The 18,773-nt window shown below is 38.5% G+C and overlaps 1 non-coding gene and 1 pseudogene across 1 annotated transcript; one reads left to right on the top strand and one right to left on the bottom strand.

Moving 5' to 3' along the window:
* LOC126755796 (uncharacterized) overlaps positions 1-18,773 on the top strand; it is a 114,680-nt pseudogene that overhangs the window by 55,510 nt on the left and 40,397 nt on the right.
* On the bottom strand, positions 16,879-17,087 carry LOC126757675 (small nucleolar RNA U3). Its single transcript, XR_007666765.1, has one exon. It is a non-coding gene; the product is annotated as a small nucleolar RNA U3 (small nucleolar RNA).

The following is an 18,773-nucleotide window of genomic DNA, read 5'->3' as shown; positions in this document are numbered from 1 at the left end:
CCCACTTCTACCCATCAACACCATCCCACGCATTTATATATACAACATGGGTACGCCACATTCCCCACATTCACCACATCATCATCTGGTACTCACTTTACATACACTCAGCATACACCAACACCTAAACTTTTCGCCGAACCAAAGTAACAAAAGGACAAACGACTTGGTCGAAAACCTCTATGGCGCTACGACATCGGTCCGATCCACACACGTTTCAAAAAATTGTATGAAGATATTCTAAATTAACACTGATCCATTGCATACATAATCAATTTCAAGTCACCAGAAATTCTTGATAGATCGCTCTTTTTCTCTCCTCATTATTCAATAAATTCGTCTCAAACCATGTAAACTAAAATTGAAATAAACTAAAAACTAAAATTTTGAATCAGCTTTTACCTATAATCAGCCAACGGTGCAACGCACCTCAGCGCCGGCAATCAATAATTAACTTTTTCTGCTCTATTTGTATTGTTACCCTGCCGTGTTTAGGGTTGTCACAGTGTGGCATAACAGATAAATACACAAACAACTCTATATATGTATACAAGGTATACATTTACATATATGTAAATACAGTTTTCTTAGCGAGAAAAATGTTTAAATGAGAGGGAAATAAAATAGATGGAGAAGAGGAGAGCGGCAGAGAGGTAATGAGAGGAATACGCGGAAAACTATTTGTGAGTATTTTGTAGCGGTTGCTTTTGCAGAGGGGAAGTGCAAATAACACAATTTAGCGCTATTGCAACAGCAACACCGCAAACAACAACAAACACTTATGAATATGCATTTTAGTGCAATCACAAAGTCATTGCAGCATAAATAATCTCGGATTTTTGGTTAGAAATATGAAACCAAAATTTGCCGACAACCCCACTATGGAGAGTACCACACCCCGCTCGAAAGAGCCTTACGCTGCTCCCGCCGACGCAGTGCATACTGACATGAGGCTTCTATCTAACGCTATACTCCATAAATAGCACTTCATCTCATTTATCCGTTGCACCAACCCGGCGTCCATATTTATGCAAGTTTAAGGGGATCGACATCGGCGAATTATGTTTTCTAAATAATAGTTGTTTATGCTGCGCGTAGCTACAATGTCGTAAAAAAGCATGGGTGCCTAAAAGTAGGTTACGCCGCTAATTACAATGGCTGCAGACTTGTGGAATTTCTTGCTGCAAGCGGTAAAGCCACGAAAGAAAGAGAATTGTGTTGTTCTGCATTTTTGTGTATTTAAATTTAATTAAAATAAATAATTATGTAAGATTTTATTATTGTTGTCAGAGTGCTGCAATTTTCTTGTATTTTCAATATAATGTTTACAGTAGTTAAAGTGACTTATGAGTACATTAATTATGTGCATGCATAAACTCTGTGCATACAAAGTGTGTTCCAAAGTAAACAGGACAACGACTGCTGCGTTAGAATCTGCTATCTTTATCGATTGTCCAGTGAAAATTTCATGAAATTTCATTGATTAGAAGTGAAGTTATTGCGTTTTAAGTGTCAGTATGTGTTTGTTATCGGTGCGAAAATGAGCTTCGAACAAAGAGCCAACATTAAATTTTGTTTTAAAATTGGTAAAACTTTTACCGAAACATTTCATTTGATGAAACAAGTTTATGGCGATGATTGCCTATCCCGTAGCAGAGTACACGAGTAGTTTCCACGTTTTCAAAGTGGTGGGCCAATCAAAATCCGTGATCACCGGAAATTCTATCAAAACTGTCCGTGAATTCATCAAAAGTCGGCCGAAATCATCATTGAAATTCATGGAAATGGAATTGAACATCTTCAAAGTATCGATTTATCGCATTTTGGGCAAACATTTGGGCTTACGAAAGATGCGTGCACGGTTTGTTCCGCACAAATTGACTGATGGCAAAAAATTGCTCAGAATCCAACATTCGATCGACGCTTGTGACCGATTATTTGACCAAAAATCACATTTTAACCATTAACCACCCCCCGTATTCACCTGATATGGCACCGTGCGACTTCGTCCTCTTCGGAAAAATGCATTTGCCCATGAAAGGAAAGCGTTATGCAGACGTAGAGGCCATTCCATACTGGCCAACGAGCTAAAACACTCATTCGACATGCTTTTGGACCACGCAAAAAGCTATATTGAAGGAGAAGCTAAAATATTGAAGGAATGAACACAAATTTTTTGAACTTTTTTTTAGGAGATTATTTTGAATAAATCCCGGGATATGTATCGGGTGATTTTTTTGATTTTTTGACAGATCACGTGGGATTTCAGACATGGTGTCAAAGAGAAAGATGCTCAGCCGAATGCGCTCGTATGCTCCCGACATCTGTGCCGCAATAAAAGCGTACACATTGCGCAACGATGGATGTGCCATACGTTTTAAGAGAGGCAGGGGGACAAAAAATTTAGTATCTTTGGAATGGTTTGAATGAACACAAATTTTTTGTAAATTATTAAAGGTGAATATTTTCTGAGTTCTGTTACATACTTCTCAACTTTTTTTAGCGTGAAGAACACTTAAAAAATTTCAATTGTTTAGCCGGACAAGTCCCGGGATATGTATATCTACTATATAAGGTATGGTACTGTAATTCGGCTCAGGCGATTGTAGTAGTAAGGGACTTCTGTGAACAAAAATTTAAAAAAAAGGGAATGGCCCCGTATTTTAATAGGTTTCAGGTATATATCTTCTAAATCACTAAAGCTACAGCAAAAAATTCTCCTACCGACAATGTGAAAATGGTTGAAATGGGATGTTAACACCGCCCACTCCCCATTTATCTCGGGACAACCTCTTCCGAACCAAATTTGATACATAACATTCTTCTGACATGTCGATGCCAAAGCTGAAAATGAGCGAAATCGGCTACAACCACGCCTACTTCCGTTATAACACAATTTTTAATTTCATTTCACTTTCTAATAAGAAATCAAGATTCAATTAATATTACGAGTTAAAACTTTCTTTGAATTGTGCATTTGAAGTGTGTCACCGAAAATATCCCTCGATGTGCGGCGTATACTCGTACAATTGAAATTCAGACAGAAACCGTTCCTGACAATGATGTGTCTGTATGTTAAAAATGGTTTGAATCGGGTCAATACTTCGCTGACGCCCAATATACATAATATAAAAATTTTCAATCCTCCCATTGACTTTTGACCGCATATATCTGAGTGATATGTGAGTCATCTTAATAAAATTGAGACAGCGTGTTTTTTTAATAATGGTGCATATTTGTTCTTCGAATAAATTAATGAATGAAGTTATTACCCCTGCTTTAACCTTTAAAAGTTGAAAGAGTATGAAATATTCGGTTATACACAACTTACCCCTACCTTACTAATTATTTATTGGTTTTTGTTTGAACGAACCATGTGTGACTGAAAAAACCTCGATTTCCCTTTTGATTCTTATACCAACAACGTTCTCGACTTTATTTCTGAATATTATGTTGACTGGAAAAATAATTTTTTATAACTAAAATCGCATCAGCAAGCGGCCGAATCTTCTAGTTTACATATAAATGTTAATTATTTCACGATAAATCATGTGATATCCTTCTATATTTATATATTTCAAAAATTTGGGATACAAAATTTATCCCGATGTTGAGATTAAAATTAGATTTTTAATCGTACACGTTTGGGATTAAAAATAAGAAATTAAAAAGTTTACATTTCATTTAAAATGTACAAGTGCATGTAAGGAACTAGTATACCTATAGTTGGAATGTTATTATTATTTTTATTGGCAAATAAGTGTACAAATAATCTTAAATATTCTTCATAATTTCATTTGTTAGAGCCTATTAATTAAAATCATTTCCGACTAGAGCCCAAAAGTACAGTTAGAATTGAAGTCTAAACAAATTTAAGTACCAATTTCTACTTATTTACATATGTATATGCATACATTTGTACGTATTTAGGCAAAGGTCAGAAAAAGTCAATATGCATATTAGGGTGATTCCAAAAAAATTTTTTTTTTTTTCGTTTGGTACTCGGAAACATATGTTGCTAGACACCTCTAAGAAAGCCTCTCCAAGCATGAGTTCTTAATTGTAATGGGAAGGTCCTTATCATTCATAATAATTTTTTTTCAATGAGTTATAAAATTCATAAGAAATAAAAAAATTTCCCAAAAATAATTAAACTTCAACCGTTAATATCTTTTAAACGGTTGGGTTTACGAAAACATCGTGGAGACCTTTTCCGTAGAGCATTCAATTTCCTACAAAATCTTAGGAACAAGATATCTTTTCAAGTAGTTGGAAGCGAGATATAAATTTTTCTATCTGATAATAAGAAAAAATAGAAAACTGTATGTAGAATGACCTTCCCGTTACAATTAAGAACTCATTGGAGAGGCTTTCTTAGAGGTGTCTAGGAACCTATTTTTCCGAGTACCAAACAAAAAAAAAAAAATTTTGAATCACCCTAATGCATATGCTTGTGTTATGAAGTCATATATTACTGTTGTTGTTATTCATACAGCTTCTCCATTGCGCAAACTATGGCTTAATTTTTCAACTACAATTGTTGCTGCAATGATTTGTTATTATTGTTTTGGTTGCTGTTGTTGCTTTTACCAATGACACCGTTGCCAATGTGGATATTAAGCATAAGATATCTTGATAGTTGACTTTTCTTAACAGTACACTTGCACGTGCATATTTTTGCATGCGCACAAAGAACCTATGTGTACATGTGTGTGTATGTGTTAGCAATTTTGTATTGCTACCCGTTGGTAGGTCTTGGATACTACGGGATCAGGCATCCCAGCTGAGTTCTAAGCTACCGGGGGGCCGGCAGGTCGCGGATAGCCGGACGGCCTGTAGTAGCAGGTTAGTTGCGTAATAAGTTACAACGAATAAGCAACCCCCGACGATGAGCGGCAGGAGTGGAGGTTGCGGTATAAAAGCCAGCCAAGCCGATGAAACTCCTGCGACAGAGGCGAATAGTTCCCGCCTCTCTAATATAGGTGATCGGTCAAAATCCAGGCGCGACGGACTCAAAGTGAGCGGCTTCCTGGTCAGCGTCTGTTCACCATGTTAGGTGCGGCTGTAAATAAGACCGGTCCATACCGGAGGCGCACTGGGAGTCTTTTGAAGAATTACCAGCTGTTTTCACTGGTGATGTAGAGAGGGTGATGTGAGTCAGCTCTGCCGAAGTGTCGGCCACGATGTGAATCAGTAACCAGCCCCTTCGGGCCCTGGTCAGGAAGTGTACATTGAGCGCAGAACTAGTAGACTGCGTTGCTCCGGGCAAGCGCCGGTTCGTCCGAGTTTTCCGGATCCGGTAAAGCGTAGGACAGGCCTCAGGGAACTGGGGTAGGGACATAGTCCCCGAGGGTACACCCGTTCCTGTCTATTTCGGCCCGCCCCCCTGCACACGATACGCTGGTTAAGCTGATAAATGGAGACAATTAATGAAAAAACACACAAAAACAACAATAGCAGCAACAAATCTAGTGGTGTCACCAGACAATTCACGATTTCAGAAGTAGACCCCTTCAAAAAAGTTTCGCGTTTGGCTAGATCGCCAGTGAAGGTGCTCTCCGCGTAATGACCACAGAGGTCGAAATCGTCACCTCCAACGCTTCAGGAGGACACCCCGATATTGAAAGAAGCACAGTCGCACCGTGATCATATGTATAAACTTGGAGATATAATACAAAAGCTAAAGGACATGAGGCGTCCGCTACTGCGCACTATCAACAATCCCATGAGGGAACCGCTTAGCGAAATATCGAAGCTCTACACCCGTGCACAAGATGACCATATTGGACAACGGGAAGCTAACATAAGTAGAAGCGTAGCTATGGAAAAGACGACTGCTGAGGTCACACCAAAAAGACCACGTGAGGACGAGCAGATAAAGCGACGAACCACTCCAAAAAGGACTAAAACAACGCATGACGAACCAATTGCGAAAGCAGGAGAAAGCAGGAATCTCGGGGGAGGAGAAAAGGATGCGACAAGGGAAGATACCTGGATCACGGTACCAAGTAAAGCCCAGAAAAATAAAAACAAGAAGAAGGAAAACACCACACCACGCCTTCGACCAGAAGCAATTGTTATCGCAAAACCGGAGACATGTCTTACGCAGACATACTTCGGGCAGTCAAACAGAATGAAAATCTGCAAGTGCTTTGCGAAAATGTCTCAAGAATTAAAAAGACAGCTAAAGGAGAGATACTGTTAGAGCTAAAGAAGGCGCAAACAGGAAGTACTAAAGCATATAGAGATGAGATGGTGAAGATACTAGGAGATCAGGCACAGATAAGATCTCTAACACAAGAAACAACAGTGGAAGTGCGTGACTTGGACGATATAACGACGAAAGAGGATATAGCACAAGCAATTCGTTCAGAATTTGAAGAGCTTCGTCTATTTAGTGAAGAGTGTATTAAAAGCATCAGACCAGCAAATGCAGGCACTCAAAAAGCAATCATAAGCCTTGCAAAAGCAAAGCACCTACTGGCAGCGCAAAAGATTAAAATCGGCTGGACAATCTGTAGAATCCGGGAAAAAGCGCAACTGAAGAAATGTTTCAGATGTCTAGAGTATGGATATGTGGCGAAAGCATGCAGCAATCCCAAAGACAGGAGCAAGTCCTGTATCAAATGTGGAGAGGAGGGTTATTTCGCCAATGAGATTGCGGAGATAAGATGATGCAAGACAAACCATTAATTGACAACGCATACTATACAAGAGCCAAAATATGAGGGATTTATTTCTAAAGCTGCTATACACCACCAAGTATACCACATGCTGAATATGAAAAACTACTTGACGACTTGGTAAAGGATGCGATGACAACTACACCGAATATAATTGCAGGTGACTTTAATGCCTGGGCTCTATAATGGGGCAGCAAAAATACACATTTGAGAGGTAGCGCATTACTTAAAGCATTTGCTGTTCTAGACGTAGTACTGCTTAATACAGGAAGACAAAACACCTTCGAGAAGAGTGGGCGTGGCTCCATTATCGATATATCCTTTGCCAGTAGGGTGTTATATCGATACATAGACTGGCGGATATGCGACATACATATATACCCAAAGTGACCATTTGGCTGTAATGTTAAGTATCAGCAAAAGTCTGCAACAGCGAAATGTTTGCCACCAAAAGGTGCAGTCTAAGGGGTCGAGAACTGAAACCCTAGGAGGAGGGGCTTTTTAAGTTAATGCTTCATGAAAACATAAACGGAAGTGATGACATAGAACAACAGGCTAAATTGTTGGTACAACACATTAGCAATGCCAATGATGCCGCTATGAGTAAAAAGAGGACAGCCGCACAGAGAAAGCCTGCTTATTGGTGGAACCGAGAAATCGAATCTCTGAGAAAGGATAGTCACAAAGCGAGGCGCCGTTTCCAACGAAGCATAGGCAGCTTAGAATGTGACAGCCTGCGAGAAGCATTTAAAAAGAAACGCAATGACCTAAAAAAGGCAATTAAAAAGAGCAAAATGACATGCTTCAAAGAATTATGCGCAAAAGTGGACGAAAATCCGTGGGGAGCAGCGTATAGGATTGTAATGTCAAGGATTAAAGGTGGCAAATGTCAAGCGCCTACATGCCCTTCACTACTTAAAAATGTTGTAGAAACCCTATTCCCACAACAAAACCAAGAAGAAGAAAATTTTTATTGCGAAGAAGTCATAGGTGCGCCAGAAATCACCGAGCGGGAAGTTGTTCAAGCTGCTGAGCGCTTTGAAAATAGCAAAGCACCAGGATTAGATGGTATTCCGAATAGGGTTCTTAAAATTGCGATCAGCTATCATCCACAGCCATTTTCGGATTTGTACACACGTTGCCTCCGTAAAGGAGTGTTTCCAAAAATTTGGAAAGTACAACGGCTGGTACTCCTACAGAAGCCAAACAAGCCGGCAGGAGAACCAAGCTCGTATCGACCGCTCTATATGATCCATACGATGGATCCTGGAGCGGATAATCTGTACCCTTCTAGAAAATACCCAATATGGCTTTCGTAGAAAGCGTTCAACCCTGGATGCGATCAAGAAAGTTACAGGTATAGCAGAAAAGGCTATTGAAGGAGACAGGTGGACGTATGGGAAAAAAGAATATTGTGCGGTCGTCACATTTGATGTGAGAAACGCGTTTAACTCGGCCCATTGGCCCCATAAAATGCGTGCATTAGTGCTCAAAAAAACACCGAGCTATTTGTTGTACGTCATATAAAGTTATTTGGCCGATAGGATCTTGCTCTACGACACTGACGAAGAACCAAAAAAGTATAGGGTAACGGGTGGTGTGCCACAAGGATCTGTGCTAGGCCCACTCCTTTGGAATACACCATATGATGGAATATTGCGCCCCCTCTACCGAGAGAAGTGCAAATATGTGGATACGCTGTTGATATTGCTGTAACAATAGTAGCTAAGGAGCTCTATCAAATACAAAGTATTTGTAGTGACACTGTACTGAAGATAAAACAGTGGCTAACGAGTGCAAAACTCGAACTTGCCGGCCGCAAAACGGCAGCAGTGCCTATAACCAGCAGAAAAAAACTTTAAACTATTTCGCTTAACATAGACGGCCACAATATTACAACACAATCCGCTGTGAAATATCTTGGTGTAACCATTGATGCGAGGCTCAGCTTCAAAATGCACGTTGAAAAAGCGTGTGAAAAAACGGCGCGTGTAAACATGGCCTTATCAAGTAGTCAATTGTAATGTATGCGGGGGACCAGCATTAATGCATAAGACATATGCTGGAGTCAGTGCATTTCGCACGGTTTCTAATGAAGCTGTCGGGGTTCTAGCAGGAATTATGCCTCCAGATATAATGGCTCTCGAACTTAAGCGAATAAACGATAAAAGTAAAAGCGCAGGCCGGAAACTAACAGAAAAGACAAGCCAGCTTAAACGAATGGCAAACACGCTGGGATACATCAAGCAAGGGGAGATGGACATACCGCTTAATCGGTAACATACAGGTAACGCTCTAATGACGTGAGCCCACAGGCTAAGCTTGGTATGCGATGAAATGCCTAACGGCGGTTCCACAGGTCCATAGTAAAACTACAGGAGACGGAGTTAGGGTTTAGTACGTAGGCGTACCGTTTCGCAAGTCCAGAACAGTAGGTAATACTGACTAGGCGTGGTCCCGAATGAGGTGCACCTATAGCGGGCAGTACCAATTGTGCATACTGCTACAGCTAAGTAGCAGTATATATGTAAGATTCCCCCCCCCCCCCCCCACACACAAAAAAAAAAAAAACCTTCGAATTGATTGTCACAATATGCATTGTTACTGTTGCTTTAATTGTTTTTGCAGCTTTTGCTGGTTGGTTTGTTGGATTGGCTGACTGGCTGGCAGGCAGAATATGCTCGTATACTCGTATAGTACATATCTAACACGAGTACATGAGTGTGTGAGAATTCTACTATATTTGTCTTCATTTGCTTTGTTTACTTTGAGGTTTTTACTGAGTCGTGTCAATAGCATTCATTATTGAAACAAGTCCATCAAAAGAAGCAGTCTATTAATACAGCAAAAGCATTGGCAAATAATACATCAGTAAACATGCATATGCGCTAGAGTTTGTGTGTGTGCGTGTGGTAGCAAGATCATAAGAAAGCAAACAAAATCAGAAGGTATATTATTTTTGCAGTAACCTCATCTGCCTCCAATCAAAATTTGGCCACCCTCCCTCTGCCTCTACGCACTTGTTATTATTTTTCTTAACCATGCAACCTTTGAAGCTGAGCATACTACATACATCCAAACCCAATCTATGTATATCACTTACAGTGTGCCTGATTCATTGTCATCATAGTTTTTCAGGTCATGAATATTCCAATGAAATATTCACATAACGGACGAAATACTGTAAAATTTATGCAAAAAGATATTTGCCGACAAGTTGTTTATTCTTGAGTGTATATGTGTATATGTACTGCAGCAAAGTACATGTGCGCTTTAAGCTCTCTTGATAAAAGTTGAGTAAAAACTAAAACTTTTGACTTTTCACACAGAAAAGGTAGCGCAAGTAGCGAAACGGAATAGCAGAAGATATGCAAGGAAGGGCAGAGTGTAGCAAAACAAAACAAAAATGATATTAGCATACAGAGCGTATACGCAACCTTATGCAAATGCTTTAAATTGCCTGAAATAGTTTACACAAACAAATGGTGCATGGAATGTGAGAAAAGCAAGAAATCGAGACACGAACACACACACACACACACTTTCGCGTATACTCGCAAACATCTATAGACTCAAACATGCTCGTGTATTGGCGTATTGCACTCGTGACCCTAATGGCAATGAGCCGCATTGCAAACTTAACTTTCTTACGTCTTTTGCTGTAGTTCTGGTACCCATGTGGGTGCTGCGTACACCAGAATTGATTGGCTCACCTTGGCCAAAAGCGCACGCCTTTTTTGGCTTGGTCCACCAATGTCGACTATTATTCTTGCTAGAGCGGCCGTTACATGTGCTGCTTTTTCACATGCCTTTTCGATGTGCGCCTTGTAGCTGAGTCTATTGTCTATCATTACCCCTAAATACTTCAAAGACTTCTGTGTCTTGATAATATGACCGTTTGATGCCTTTGGGCTTTTTCCTACTTGTGATCGACACAGCTTTTATTTTGTGCGCAGCGAGTTGGAGGTTTGCTACGGTGAGCCATTCTTTGATAGTCGTCGCCGCATGATTGCAGAGATTCTCACGTTGGTCAAGTTCTTTTGCCAATACGGTTATGGCAATATCATCCGCGTACCCGACGATCTGCACCTGCTTCGGTAGTGGGAGACGCTGCACCCAGTTCCACAAGAATGAGCCAAGCACTGAACCTTGTGGAACTCCGCACGTTACCGCATACTTTTTTTGTCCTTCATCCGTATCATACAGTGACAGCCGGTCAGACAGGTAGCTGGATATAATCTTAACCAAGTAAACCGGGGTTTCGTTACTCATTCTTCGTAGTTGACAAAATTTCTCTGACCAGTTCCTCCAGAAGAAGCTCTTGTGCAGCCGCACAGTGATTTAGGTTGAGTTGTATGACTCCCATTTTTTGGTGCTTTTACCTGCTCTTGACAGAGCGAACACTTTTTACTACCAATTTGGTGGTCGGTGTTTTCCCTGCCCTTTTTCATACATGCACTAAACGACGGGTTCTTACCGCACGACTTCGCAAAGTGTCCAGTTTCATCACACTTGACACAGCACTGGCTCCTATCATCTGGATTGTTGCATGCTTTCGCCAGATGTGCGTATTCAAGACATCTGAGACACCTCCTGAGATATTGCTTCACCCTTATTCTGCACACTACCTAGCCTATTTTAAACTTGTGTACATCAGCAATTATTCTTGCCTCCAACGCGGGTAGGCTTACCACTGCAGTTTGGGTTCCTAAGTACGCTGCTCTGATGCTCTTTATCGAATTTTCATCAAAGCTACTCAACTTATTTACTTGTTAGCCTTGGCAATGTCCTCATCAGTCGTAATTTCGTCAAAGTCACGTATTAAAAGCGTGACATCGTGAGTTAAAGCTTGTATCTGTGCCTTTGTTCTTCATCTGTGTCTCTTTTAACTCTAGCAGGATTTGTCCTTTGACCGTCTCTCTGATCATTGTCACATTTTCCCCCAGTTTCTGCAGGGTATCATCTTTTCTAATAGTCCTTAGAAAGTCGCTATATGACATGTCACTGGTTTTTTCAATGACTATTGCTTCAGTGCGAGCTGGCGGTTTATGTGGTGCCGTATTGTGTGGCTTTACGTTTTACTCTTTCCGAGGACTTGCTTGTAATTTTGCTATCACACCGAGAAGATCGTTCTTGGTTTTGTTGATAGACCGCTGGAATGGGCACAGTTTTTCGATCAACTTCACGAGGTTGTACCCAAGGGGTTCGCCCAACGCTGGTGGTGATGACCTCCTCTCCAAGGTTTGTCAACACCAAGGTTTTTGATCGGGGACCTGCCCAGTTTTGGTATCCTCTTAATGGGGTCTGCATCCATTATCATCGCATCATATGCAGGGGGGCGGCCAAAATTGACAGGAACAGGTGTACCCTCGGAGACACTGCCCCTACCCCAATTCCCTGAGCTCTGTCCTTCGCTTTACTAATCCCGGAAAACATGGACGAACGGTGCAAAAAAGTTAAAAAAAAGAGGGTATAAAAAATACGTAAAATAGGTTATTGGAGTTGTTGTGGCTATATAAGCAAGTCGAAAGTATACAGAGCATTCGATTTAATAATTTTGTACTTAAAGAGAGTAGGAGAAGATTGTTAATAGTGTTTGATAGTTCTCACTCAAAGTTTGAAAATTATCAGTAACGATATTCGATTTAGCAGGTTTTCCATTAAAATTTATTAAGCTTTAAATCAGGCCCGTCCAACATAATTTAGTGAAGGGCCAGGTTTAGCATTTTCATAACCGTAGCGGGCCAAAAAAAATAAAATGACCTTCAGTTTTGGTATATTTATTTATTTATAAAAAGCAATATCACATAAATCGTAATATATTATTATTAATGTAACTATGGCCTTAGCATATAAAGATATTCTTATTCTTAAAATCTAATTAACCTTTATGTCAACAGCAGAAGTTTTTTACGCACGTCAACAGCAACACACCCGGGTATGTACATACGTTTTGTATGGCAAATGGCATGCCGTTATAACCCGGCATGTACACCATCAACTAATCGCTTGCGATTCAGATTTTTTTTACTAATATACTCACACATTTGCGTTATATCGATAATATACGTATGCATGTGTTAAAAATGGTCATGGCTAAAAAAACCCTAGCTTACATTTTTACACAGGCAACCTTGATATAGTTTAACAAATATACATACACACAAGTGTACATATTTTCTGGATTATTAAGGGTCGCTGATGATGTGGTTAGAACTTATTGTTTTGTGTTTATAAGGATTACTTTAGGTTGCAAACATAAAAACTCAGGCATAAAATCGCTAGTACCTGCGTTAATCACTTGCGCTAAAAAGTATAAAATAGGGTTTACCAGTATTACGGATTTTATCATGCACGTATGATTCGAAGTGAAAGGACGTTTCTGTTTATTTTGTGGAAAAAATTAAATCAAAGTGAAATGGCAGATGGTGAATGGCTTACTCCACGACAACTAAGCGCACTTTCGTACGAAGAACAGCAAGCATACATATATTCGTCAAACGCTTGAAGAGAGCCAAGAAGAAATAAGTGACCACGATTCAGTAGTTGGTGACGAGGCTTTAGATGAATGTGTAGGTGATATTGTTGGTGATGACTCAGACTTAGAAGAGCCCACGTTACCAGAATATGACCCAGAGGACGACAGTGATTCTGATGAAGAATTTGAAGATGCACCAATTGAAACTGGGGAATATTTTACTGCCAGAGATGATAATGCTTGGTCTTCGATACAACCACAACCTGTAAGATTCCGTAGGCACAACATTCTAAGAAGTGCACAATCTGGACCAGTACGGGCAACGCAAGGTTTGACCATTTCAGAAACGTTCAAATTGATAATGTCAGACGACATGTTCTTACGTCAAGAATCATTTTCTTGGTATTACTTGTAGAAGCCCCACTGTCTATTTGTTTCTTTCGCTATTTATCACTTTCATTAACACTTCTTTTAATAAACTTAACAATGTCGCGCACCTTAGTTATCAAAGCTGATACTTCCGGGGACTTATCTATTGCGTTACAACCAAATTAAGCGTGTGTGCGAAGCAGGGTATTATTTTTTTTCGCCAAACAAGCTTCAATTTAATTTTATCATGGTTGAATCATTATCAGTTACACAAGCAGAAACTTTATTTATGGAAACGTTCCACTCGTTGAAAAGTTTAAACATAGTTTCTTCTAAATAAGCTGCTGTATGACTTTCGTGTAGTTCGACTACTCCTAATGTCCCACTCAACAAACGTAAATTGTCTAAAAAATGAATTGTTACCCCAAGGAACGACTGATTTTTCATTGTCTCCGTCCATATGTCATACGTTAGGCAATAACTGTCGCACTTACGTATATACTCTTTGAAAATTGAAGATAGCGCTTCATATTTTTCATCCACTCGTAATTTTATTGTTTCTCTACTTGGAACTTTAAAAAGCGGAACCAGTTCTTTCATCATCTGCAGAAAACCTTTTCCTTCTACGGTGGAAAATGGCTTGTTGTCCATTATAATATATTTCACAATTGCTTCAGTAATTTTCCTTGATTTAGGGCCATCTTGATAAGAAATACTTTTGACCTGTTCAAAAAAGTCTTTCACATTTGCAGTACTTAAGGAGTATATGTACTAGGAGACGATTCAATACATGCAGTCTTCTTATTACTATTGTCGGATAACTCACTTGACGCTGTCGTCCCAGCGGTTGGTGATATGTTACTTATTTCAGAAATTTTTCGCTGCTTTGGTTCCGAGTGCGGCGTAGTTTCAGAGGAGCATTCTGCATTATCAACTTGATCGAGTAGTACCTTTTTATGTACATTCTCAACGTGACAGTGAAGATTCGACGTGTTACCTGTTGTTTTTTATATCTTTTTGCAGAGTTTGTATGTGGCGGAAGCATCTGCATTTCTTATAAAGAAGCTCCAGACCTTGCTTTTTAATTTTGAAAGCAGCATTTTGAAAATCTGAAATATTATGTACATATTTAAACGTCTAACGCAATTATTTACATACATGTATTTTATATTCACTACACCTGTAACAAATTTGTGATTGACAACAGATGATTTCGCAACAAAACTTATATTAAACGCTTAAAAACAACTTCTAACACACATAACACGAAATAGACTGTCACACAAAATGTATTTTCGATTTTTTGTAAAACTTATTTCGCATTAATTCATAAGCGAATTCTCAGTATTATTCAAGTGCACATTCAACCAACGAATTCTCCGTATTTTACAACAAAACACATAACAGTTTGCTAATGCGTTTCGAAGCAGATGTTTTCGCATTAATACCAAGAAAAAGTGCTGCAAAGATGTGGAGTAAAATTTGAAAAAACATCGACATAAAACATCGATCCAGGCAACATCGATGTATCGATGTTTTTAGAATCACAACATCGATGGCAAACATCGATGCTTTTTGACAAAAACATCGATGTTTCAGAAACATCGATCCATCGTTTGCATCACTAGGCAAGTTTCACTCAAAAGACAGTGGACCTACAGACTGATACCGGTCATCCATTCGAGAATCAACAGACAACATGGACCTGGATTTCCACCTAACCCAAATACTGAGTGGACATGGGTGCTTTAGAAGTTACCTGTACAGATTCCAACACGACATTAGTCGGAATTGTCAAACGTGTTCAGAGTGCTTTGAAAATTCTGAGCATGTATTTTTTTATTGTCCTCTCTTTTTAAGAACAAGGAAAAGCTTAAAATTCTCGGTGATAGTTTCACGGTGAAAAATTTGACAACACTCATGTGTCAGACCACTGAGAACAGTCCGTGCTATGGAGGAGACTTAAACGTCTTATCACTCCCACGAAGTAATACTTAATAAGGTTATTCCGTTGGAGAGTCTGGTTTTGGGAGTAGGTTAGGTTTAGTTGATTAAAGTTCCGCACTTCGGCTTTTGATGCTTCCGCCTACTTAAAAGAAAAGAAAGGTGCGTGGAGTCCCTACGCGCGGAAGAAGTTATACTTCTTAGTGATATTCAGAAATGCATATCATTTTGTATGAAAGAAAACTTGAACATTTAAATTCATTATGCACATTTTATAAAGCAAAGTCTAAATGAAGGAATTTTGACTCGGAAAGTTGTTCTCTCTCTTCGTTGCGGAAGGGAATATGCAGCGTAACCATCTCTCTTTTGTACTCTTCGAATTGGGTTGTCATATTATAATTTGTATATCTTATATCATGATGTTTAGTCAATTTCTTGTATTCATTATTGGCGTTGCATTTGTATTGCGCACAAAACTGGGCCAAAGTAAAATTAATTTCCTTTTTATTTTTCTTTACACTTTTTCAATAAATTTAAATATGTTTCTTAATAAATTTAAATAAGTTTTTAATAAATTTAAATAAATTTAAGTAAATTTACATGTATTTTCATTTATATTTAATTATCAATAAATTTTTTTTTAATTATTTGCCCTAGTTGTCCATTTTATTTTCTCATGCATTTCAGTCGATTTTTGTATAGAAATTTGACCGGCGTAGAAGCAAAATGCGAAAAAATCATACATATATTATGTCGTTTGCACATTTGTCTGTATGTTTGCGAAAGCAAATGTTCTACTAAAGCATATTTCTATACTTAAACAAAATTATTTGAACCATCGTATATTTCTTATATGCATAACCAAACCATAATTAAGACAACGCCACGAAAGTGTCAATAGTGGTGTTGGTGGTAAGCACATAAAAAGTCACAATGTGAACGCAGGTTCGAATCTCGACGGACTTAGTCTTTAATTTTTGCATTTTAACATCGTAATACTATACTAATAAATATTTTGCTTACTAATAGAAATTAAATTTATCACAGCAATATACCTAATATACATATATGTACATAATATTGCTGTGATAAATTTAATTTCTATTAGTACGAAAAATATTTATTAGAATAGTATACGATGTTAAAAGGCATACATCTTCTATCTTATCTTGTGTATCTGCACATGCTCATATGAATGTATGTATACGCATGTGCGCGTTCAGAAATTCAAAGAACTCGCACAAAATAAAAGAGAGACGAAAAAAAAAGTCACATAAAATAGGTGAGAATTCGCAAAAATGAAAGACAAACGAAAGAAAAATAATGCGCAGGTATACATAGGCGTACTGTACTTATTGACCGCATTATTTTTGCGTAAAACCTTGGAATTTATTCATTAAAATCACCACTCAGAAGTCGTTTTATCCGTTGTAAGCGAATGATTTTCGAAGAAACATCATTTCTAATATGCCACAAGACAAAATTAGAAATGAACTTCTTAACCTCACGCTGTCAGATAAAACGAAAATACTTCGTCATCATGGGTCGATTTCCAAAAAATGTAAATGAAGACCGTACTTCACAGGATCATTTCTGTAGTGAAATATAGTCTTAATTTTTCAAAGACCAACGCAGGGTATTTAAACAAAAGGGCACGTAAAATAGTTGAGAATTCGCAGAAATGAAAGACAAAGGAAAGAAAAAGCAGTACAACTTCAATAATGAACAACCGTACAAACATACATATGCGCAGCAGCAGCAAGGAAAGAGGTAACAATCGGCGATCCATTGTATATTTCTTTCATGCATAACCAAACCATAATTAGGACTACGCAATACAGGAGTCAATGGTGGTCGAGGTGGTAAGCGCTTTAAAAGTTACGACGAGCACGTTGGTACGTAGGTTCGAATCCCAACAGAATTTATTATACCCTGAACAGGGTATATTAAGTTTGTCACGAAGTTTGTAACACCCAGAAGGAAGCGTCGAAGACCGTATAAAGTATATATATAAATGATCAGTATGTTGAGCTGAGTCGATTTAGCCATGTCCGTCTGTCTGTCTGTCCGTCTGTCTGTATATATACGAACTAGTCCCTCAGTTTTTAAGATATCCTTTTGAAATTTTGCAAACGTCATTTTCTCTTAAGAAGCTGCTCATTTGTCGGACCGGCCGATATCGGACCACTATAACATATAGCTGCCATATAAACTGAACGATCGGAATCAAGTTCTTGTATGGAAAACTTTAACATTTGACAATGTATCTTCACCAAATTTGGTACAGATTATTTTCTAAGGCAACAATGTAATCTCCGAAGAAATTGGTCATATCGGTTAACTATAGCATATAGCTACCATACAAACTGAACGATGGGAATCAAGTTCTTGTATGGAAAACTTTCACATTTGAAAATGTATCTTCACCAAACTTGGTATAGATTATTATCTAAGGAAACAATGTAACCTCCGAAGAAATTGGTCAGATCGGTTAACTATAGCATATAGTTACCATACAAACTGAACGATCGGAATCAAATTCTTGTATGGAAAACTTTTGCATTTGACAAGATATATTTACAAAATTTGGTATAAATTATTTTCTAAGGCACGAATATAATCTGTGAAGGGTATATTAGCTTCGGTGCAGCCGAAGTTAACGTTTTTTCTTGTTTTTTATTTGAATATGTCACCAACCAAAAATTGAAACATTGTTCCACAAAAACAACAACAGCATAAGCATGGCAACATTGTGTTGTTGGTAGAAAAGCCGAGCTGTGCCGAAAGAAACGAACAAACGATCGCCGATTGTCACCGCTTCGCTTGCTGCTCGAACGTCTTCGCAGACAAGGTTGCGTAGATTCATATTGAGCAAGGGGTTGCGTAGATTTATATTAAGCAAGGTTGCACTTGAGCAAGGTTACGTAGATTCATATTGAGCAAGGTTGTGCAACCTGAATCTATCGCAACCTTTTCCGAACTCGTATAAGAAGTATAACTTCAGAAAAAAGATATAAACATATATATGTATATATATGTATATATGAGGCTATAACAGAGAAGATAAGAGAAAGAAATAACCAAGATTGTGCTAGGTGGTGAGAAGAAGTAACAAAACTTATCTTATAAAATATTGAAATCGTTAACTTCGGCTGTATGAAAGCAGTAATTCGCTTCAGATGTGCTTTTCTTATAGCATACCATAAAAGGGTATAAAAGATCTTTGTCCTGATAATGATAGGTCCATTTGTATAACAACTATGCGCTATAGTAGTATGAAATAAAAATAATAATCTGTG

Source organism: Bactrocera neohumeralis, chromosome 4, assembly GCF_024586455.1.
Source record: "Bactrocera neohumeralis isolate Rockhampton chromosome 4, APGP_CSIRO_Bneo_wtdbg2-racon-allhic-juicebox.fasta_v2, whole genome shotgun sequence".
Lineage (NCBI taxonomy): Eukaryota > Metazoa > Arthropoda > Insecta > Diptera > Tephritidae > Bactrocera > Bactrocera neohumeralis.
Note: the sequence above shows the minus strand (reverse complement) of the source record. Positions and strands in the feature narration are given on the sequence as shown.